A 7,733-nucleotide genomic window follows, 5' to 3' on the forward strand; every position below is an offset into this window, starting at 1 on the left:
AACTTCTTATGGCTCTTGGAGAATTACTTCAAGTGTAGTCAGGTAAAGCGTGACAAAAACAAGATCAACATTGTCGTGTTGTATCTTCAAGGCTTGTCAGAGTGTAAAACTTATAAACTTAAAGATGATACTTGAAGTACCCATAGAATGGAGTTCCAATTTTTGAAGTTTAGGGTAAGTAGTCTCCAAAAACCCTAAATGAAATTGGATTCAGCTTGTAGAGTCCCTCCAAATTTTGATGTCTCAAATGTCAAGTTCTTGTCCCATGAAATTTTTTGGGTCACATAGTTCATTTATTAGTCTTACTGGATAGAGTTTTATTGGTTGAGGTTTAATCAACTATTCCAAAAGAGGTCTTATGCTTAGATATGTGGGTTCTTTGTCAAAGCCAGTATCAACAAAGATCGCTCTCTAGCAAGGGACTCAAAATCATCTCCAAGCACCTTTGGGAAAGTAGTTCCACTCTCCCATCCAAACGTGTACACAAGATCTAATTTCTCAAAATCCTTAAAAGTACAAAATATCTGCCTTTGTAGATCTAGAGAGGCATGAAGAATGTGCTCATGCAGGCTAGCCTTAACTGCAGATTGAGCATAACATTCATTATTTACAAAAGTAGACCACAAATAAGTAATTAGTCTTGGACAGTCTCGAATATTTGAAATAGAGATGTGTTGTAACAACATAATCTAGCACTACATCTCCAAGAAATTCCAAGTGCTAATAGCATCTTGGTATCTCAGGTAGCATGTAAGATCCGTGAGTTAGAGATTTAACAAACAACGAAGGGTCACAAAACTTGTAATGTAGCAGTGATTTCCAAGTACCGTATATTGACTAGCTTCTCAACATTCACGAGGAAGTTCGTTAGCATAAGTGCATCAATAAAATCAATGTCCATCCCGATCCATTTCATAAGATAAAGTTGCTACTTCCACGCCTGAGCTGAGGTAGGTACCTATTAGTGCCTCACCCACATTAGCTACTATCTTACTTCTAATCTCCTACTTTACCCGACCATACATTTTTACCGAAGGCAAACTCTTTGACAAAGTTTTGAACTTGAGAATTATCCTTAGGAATGAGCCCCATTTTAAGATTTAATGGTTTATTGCGGATAAATCTCAGAATTTTACGAGCACATCCAAGCTTGAACAATGCAACACTCAAAATTATTTTATTTTTCTTAATGCTGAAAGACCCTCATGATGATTTTCATAAGTCTTAAACAGCTGTATACTAATAGCATATTTGAGAAAAGAGTCTCCAAGTTACCTAAGTGATTCCAAATGAAACTTCTGCAGGCATTTCTTTGTTGTCAACACTTTCAAAACCTTAGCAGTTGGGATAAAATTTTTTAGTTTGCCCCATAAAGTCTAAAGGTGCTAGCAGACATATAGTAATTGGCGAAAGACTCTTGACCCAGAGAATCTTATGAATCTAAGGTATACACGTATGAGAGTGAATCTTTTCGAGGGGATATAACAGATTCACTGCGATACGTGTATACCTTAGAATTCATAATATTCTCGAGGTCTGGACTCTCTCGCAATACCTATCTGTCGTGCTACAACCTTAAGACTTTATATGGGAAGCAGTCATGCCGAATAAACTTGAACTGCAAGCAAAAACTTTGTATCCCAATTGCTAAGGTTTTGGAAGTAATGACAACAAAGAAATGCCTCTAGAACTTACATTTGGAATAACTTGGGAAACTTGGAGACTCTATTCTCAAATGTGATGTTAGTATACAATTGTTTAAGACTTATGAAAGTCATCACAAGGGTTTTCTCAAAATTAAGAAAAATAAAATCATTTCCAATGTTACACTGTGCAAGTTTGGATATGCTCGTAAAATGTCTAAATTCATCTATAATGAACCATTCAATCTTAAAATGTGAATAACTCTTGATGATAATTCTCGAGTTCACTACTTTGGTTAAGAGTTCCTATTGCCTTCAATAAAAATGTATAGTAGGCTAAGACAAACGATTAGAAAAAGTTAGAAATAGTTGATGTGGTTGCGGCACTAATAGGTGCCTACCTCAACTCGTGTGGGGAAGTAGCGGCTTTACCATTTATGAAATGACTTTTGTTGCACAGTAATTTTGTCGATACACCTATGACAAGACACTTCCCCGTGAATGCTGAGAAGCAAGTTAATATGTCTGGTATTTTGAATCCCTGCTACATTACAACCCTTCACTGCTTGTTGAAGCTCTAACTCAAGGATCATACAAGCTACCTGAGATTCCATGATGATATCAACACTAGGAATTCTTGGAGATACAATGCTAGATTATGTTGTTACAACACATATCTATTTCAATTATTCAAACTGACTCCATGACTAATTATTGATTTGATGTATGCTTCTATAAACAATGAATGATATGCTCAATCTGCAGAAAAGGCTTGCATGCACAAGAACCTTCTTCATGCCTCGCCAAATCTCCAAAGACAGATATGTTGTACTTTTTAGGATTGTTGAAAATCGGATCTTCTGTCTACGTTCATATGGGAGGCTGAAAACTACTTCCAATTGTGCTTGGAGATGTTATTGGGTTCGTTGTTTGTGCGATCTTTGCTGATTCTAGATCCAAAAACTCGACATTCGTAGACATTAAATTTGTTCAATTAGGATTTTACTCCTAGTTTACACTATATAAAGGGTAATATATCCCTTAGAGTGGGATCTTGAAAATTTCATAAATTCATGAAATATTTACAAAGATATCAAGATGTGGGTGGACTCTTCTTGATAACCAAATACTTAAAAAAAAGATCCATAGAAACCTATTTACATGGATATCAAATAAAATTCATTTAAGGTGCAAATTATCCTATAGAAGAATCAAGAGAGGGACATAATTGTACCCAAACTGTTAATTAATAAAATATTCTTGTTTCATCATATTTATTTTGTGGTCGGAGTTTATTTACCATAAATAATATTTAGTGCAAACAAATTTTGTCTCCTTGAACCCTAACAAATATTTATGATTTCTTTTAGGGTTTGATTAGTTCGATTGGAGTTGATTAATTGGTAAAATTCGTTAGACATTGAAGAAAAAAAAATTGAATATTCATTGATCAAATCATTCATTCCGTAGTCTGAAAGATCATTTGTAGAAATTAATTAATCAGACGAGAATAAATATAGATCAAGTTCCTTTGGGGTCATCTCTTACCTTTTATGTTGTATTTTTATCTCCTCAAACCTTGGAGATGCACACACAAGAAGAGGCCTTATGTTTAAAAATGTATTAAGTATCTTTTTCAAAGCTAGAATCAACAAAGATCGCACCAACAAAGGACCCAACAACATCCCCAACCACATTTTGGAAAGTAGTTTCACTCTCCCATCCAAATGTAGACACAAGATCCAATTTCTCAAAATCCTCAATAGTATAACATATCTGCCTTTGCAGATCTGGTGAGGCATGAATGTTAATGCAGGCTAGCCTTAACTGCAGATTGAGCATATCATTCATTATTTACAAAATTAGACCATAAATAAGTAATTAGTCTTGGAATCAGTCTCGAATATTTGAAATAGAGATGTCTAGTAACAACATAATCTAGCACTACATCTCCAAGAAATTTCAAGTGCTAATAGCATCGTAGAATCTCAGTTAGCATGTAAGATCCGTGAGTTAGCATTTTGACAAGCAGCGAAGGGTCGTGAAACTTGTAGTGTAGCAGTAATTTCTAAGTATCGTACATTGACTAGCTTCTTAGTATTCACGATGAAGTGCCTTTAGATAGGTGTATCAATAAAATCAATGTCCATCCCAATCCATTTCATAAAATATAAAGCTCCTACGTTTCCCGTCCAAGCTGAGGTAGGCACCTATTAGTGCCTCAACCACATCAGCTAATAGGTGCCTACCTCAGCTCGTGTGGGGAAGTAGCGGCTTAATTCTGAGAAGCTATTTAATGTCTGGTACTTTGAAACCTTGCTACTTACAAGTTCCATGATCCTTCATGGCTTGTTGAAACTCTTACTCATGGATCATATTCCACAATGATATCAACGCTAGGAATTCTAGGAGATGTAGTGCTAGATTATGTTGGTGCAACACATATCTTATTTCAAATATTTGAACAGACTCCATGACTAATTAATTATTTGAGGTAAGCTTCTGTAAACAATGAATAACATGCTTAATCTGCACTTAAGGCTGGCATGCACAAGCACTTTCTTTATGCCTCGCGAAATCTGTAAAGACATATATGTTGTACTATTGAGGATTTTTGAGAAATTGGATCATGTGTCCATGTTCGGATGGGAATCTGAAATGTGCTTGGAGATGTTGTTGGGTCCTATGTTGGTGCGATCTCTTAAGACCTCTCGTGGAACCGTTGATTACACCTCAAACAATTAAACTCCAACCAATAAGAGAGTTAAGTGAACTATGTGCCCAGAAAGGTTATTTAAAAAAGAAATCAGTTTCTTCATGAGACAGAGACTCGACATTATTTAATTTCATTTGCACTTTGCAAATAACTTTTCATTTTCCCTCCAAAATTGGTTCCTCCTCATTTCATTTTTCTCTTCTCATTTACCATTCACACTTTGCTTAACCCAACATTTACTGCCCTTGTAATCTTCCTTTTCATCATTGGAAGGAAGAATTTCTCCCTTATAAATAGTGATGGTCTTACTTTGTTAGTAGAACGTTGAGAATAATTATCTTTTGTTTGAAAAATGAATGTGGTCAACCATGACCATAACTTCTCATTGAAACTTCATTATTTTATACTTTATGTTTTGTAATTCATGTTGCATTTAAGCCATTTATCTACCCAATTAACTATCCCGTATTCTTCCTATTCATTGCAAGTAAATAAGGACGGTCTTACTTTGTTAGGAGAACGTTGGGAGTAATTATCGTTTGTTTAGTGATTGAACGCGGTCAACCATATTGGCCATAACATCCCATTGAAACTCCATTATTTCAATCATTATTCTATCTTTTTATATCTTCAAACTCATGTAATTAACTTCTATGCCATTTATCTACCCAATTTACTACTCGTTAATCTTCTTATTCATTGCAAGAAAAAATTTCTCCCCTATAAATAGTGATGGTCTTACTTTATTAGCACAATGTTGAGAGTAATTTCATTTTATTTAGTGATTGAACATGGACAGTCATATTGGCCATAACTTCTCATTGAAACTATTATTTCACTCATTATTCTATCTTTTTATGTCTTGTCACTCATGTAATATCTACTTCATTTTTCTACCCAATTTACTACCTCATAATCTTCTTATTCATTGCAAGGAAGAATTTCTCCACTACAAATAGTGATGATCTTACTTTTTTTTTTTGTTGTATTAGAAAATATAGAGTGCATAAAAGTGAGTTAAAAGAAAGTTCATATTATGGAGTTCTGGATTCAACTCTTGTTCAATATTTATTTAGTTGTACTTTGAGATTCAGGTGTGTTGTCTGGAGGGGACAAATTAAGAAGATTATTGCTAGATTTGTTAAAAGAGTTTTTGTCATGAGCTTAAATCTCCTTAAAGAAAGAAAAATATATATCCATGTCTCTACCTGAAGATAATTTATTTTAAATTGTAATTTTCAAATTTCACCAACAAAAACTACTTGACTTTCCCATAATAATGTATATCATCCTACAAATTTTTTATTTTATTTTTTAAGAAAGACTATATTATCTAATCACTTGAAGAATATCTACGTGTAAACCTAATTTTGCTTTCTATATTGCTATTTTTTTGTCATATTTTTTTCTTACAACCATGTTACGAAATTTTCTTTTATAATCGTGGGTCTATTAAAAAAAATATTATTATCACACAGAGATAAGAATAAAATATGTGTACATCTTAGTCTTACCCTCTTCAAATTCACTTGTGGGATACTAAATGTTCACTATTAGAAAAACCGACATTAAAAGGGGTTTGGATAAACCCATATTTTGAATTGTGGATCAATTAGAAAAAAATCTTTTTATTCTGCAAAGGGGTAAGATTTGTGTACATCCTGCCTCTTAGACTCAACTGTACATTAATATGTTTTTACTACTAAAATACGATATTGAGCAAGACTTCATTAGCATAAGTGATGGTGATGTTTAAAAAATTGATCATAAATCTTGACAAATTGCCTTACAAAAAGTTAAGGTGATTGTCAAAATTTTGTCCACAAATATATGGATGTCCCAGTTCGCCACAATATTTTCTGCAACAACGAAAATATCATATTGATTGATTTGTCTCTCGATATATTTGACATATTTCTGAAGGAAGTAGAATTGATACACTCCCTACTAGTATTGTTGAGCTCCGTCCAGTTATACTTTGTAGTTTTAGAAAAATCAAATCATTCATTTGCTATTAAACTAAAACTATGCTCTTGACAACTCAATGATATATTAATGTGTGTGTAGAACTTTTCCAGCCATTTCAATGAAATATCTTTTATTTACTAATCATAAATAACTTGGTTCTACGAGTTGAAATCTCTCTTTTTGAAAGGGTTGAACACGTTGAAGTTTGACATTTTAGCTAAGAAACTTTGTGATGAATTAACCAATTATGGAATAATGAGTGATGGACTTGTAGAAATGGTAGCTATGGGAAAGGAAAGTTGTGAAGAACTCTATATTAATAATCTGGAATGTTGTTTATCCATTAAAATTTTCTTAAATTTATTTTCTTAAATGCTCTTTCTTGAACTTTTGAGTGAAGACTCCTGTCTATCGATTATAACTTAAAATAACTCTTAACCATCATTTCTATATTCAACAGTGCTAATCTAGGAATTCTCATTCTTTGTCCTCAATCAATTGAAAGTTTTTATTTCTCTAGTTATCTCAATATGTTACATGTAAATTTATGAGGAAGCATCTCACCTATATTTCTATGACTTTTCAATATATATGGTTAAAAATGATATTGTGAAATCACTTTGACCATACAAAATAGTAAATTATTTGAAATTTACTTCATCTCCATTACAGACTCACTCCTCTTCACTTGGAATACAATTTTCTTACTTAAATATTCTTGCCTATAGAAAGTAAGATACGTCAATATTGAAGATGAAAGTGTAGGTAAGGTAAGAATTCACCATATTTCCTTTAGCTAATGAGGAAAGAATATGTGGACCATTTTTCTCGAGATGATAATATTGTGCCCTCTTTATTTGATGCACATAGTTTATTTTGTAGCTACAAAATAGGTGAAAAGTATAACCGATATGTAGGAGACTGACATCGATCTATCATCCTCATGTACTTTTACTCGTTCGCGCATTCTTCATGCAAGGCGATTCAAATTAAAGGAAAGGACTTCTACCTTTAAGCCTGTGGCATAAGTACTTGAACATGAGACGGGCTTCAATGTTTACCAAATTCCTCTATGGAGTAAATAATCCTTGGTCATTGTGCATGAAGTTCATTGAGACAATCAACAAATTCAATTCATATTGTTCTCAAATTTTTGAAGGATCTAGAAAACTCTTCAGGATTACTTCATCCTTGGTGATCAGTACATTTCCCATACTATCATTATCTACAGTAGATAGAAATTCGATTAATTATATTCTCGCACAATCCGAATGTTTGTAGTTGTGAAAGGGGGATGAAGATATTTACAAAATGAGGAACTCACGAAAATCATGACAATTCCATATATATTTTAGACATTTTGATAATATTACAAGGTTGATATTTCTTTACCATATTCAGATATT

General features: G+C 33.2%; 1 pseudogene; it reads right to left on the bottom strand.

Annotated features, from left to right (window-relative positions):
* Positions 1–362: 362 nt before the first annotated feature.
* On the bottom strand, positions 363–3,979 carry LOC107016601 (annotated as a pseudogene).
* Between the last annotated feature and the right edge of the window lie 3,754 nt (positions 3,980–7,733).

This window comes from Solanum pennellii, chromosome 1 (assembly GCF_001406875.1).
Source record: "Solanum pennellii chromosome 1, SPENNV200".
Classification (NCBI taxonomy): Eukaryota; Viridiplantae; Streptophyta; class Magnoliopsida; order Solanales; family Solanaceae; genus Solanum; species Solanum pennellii.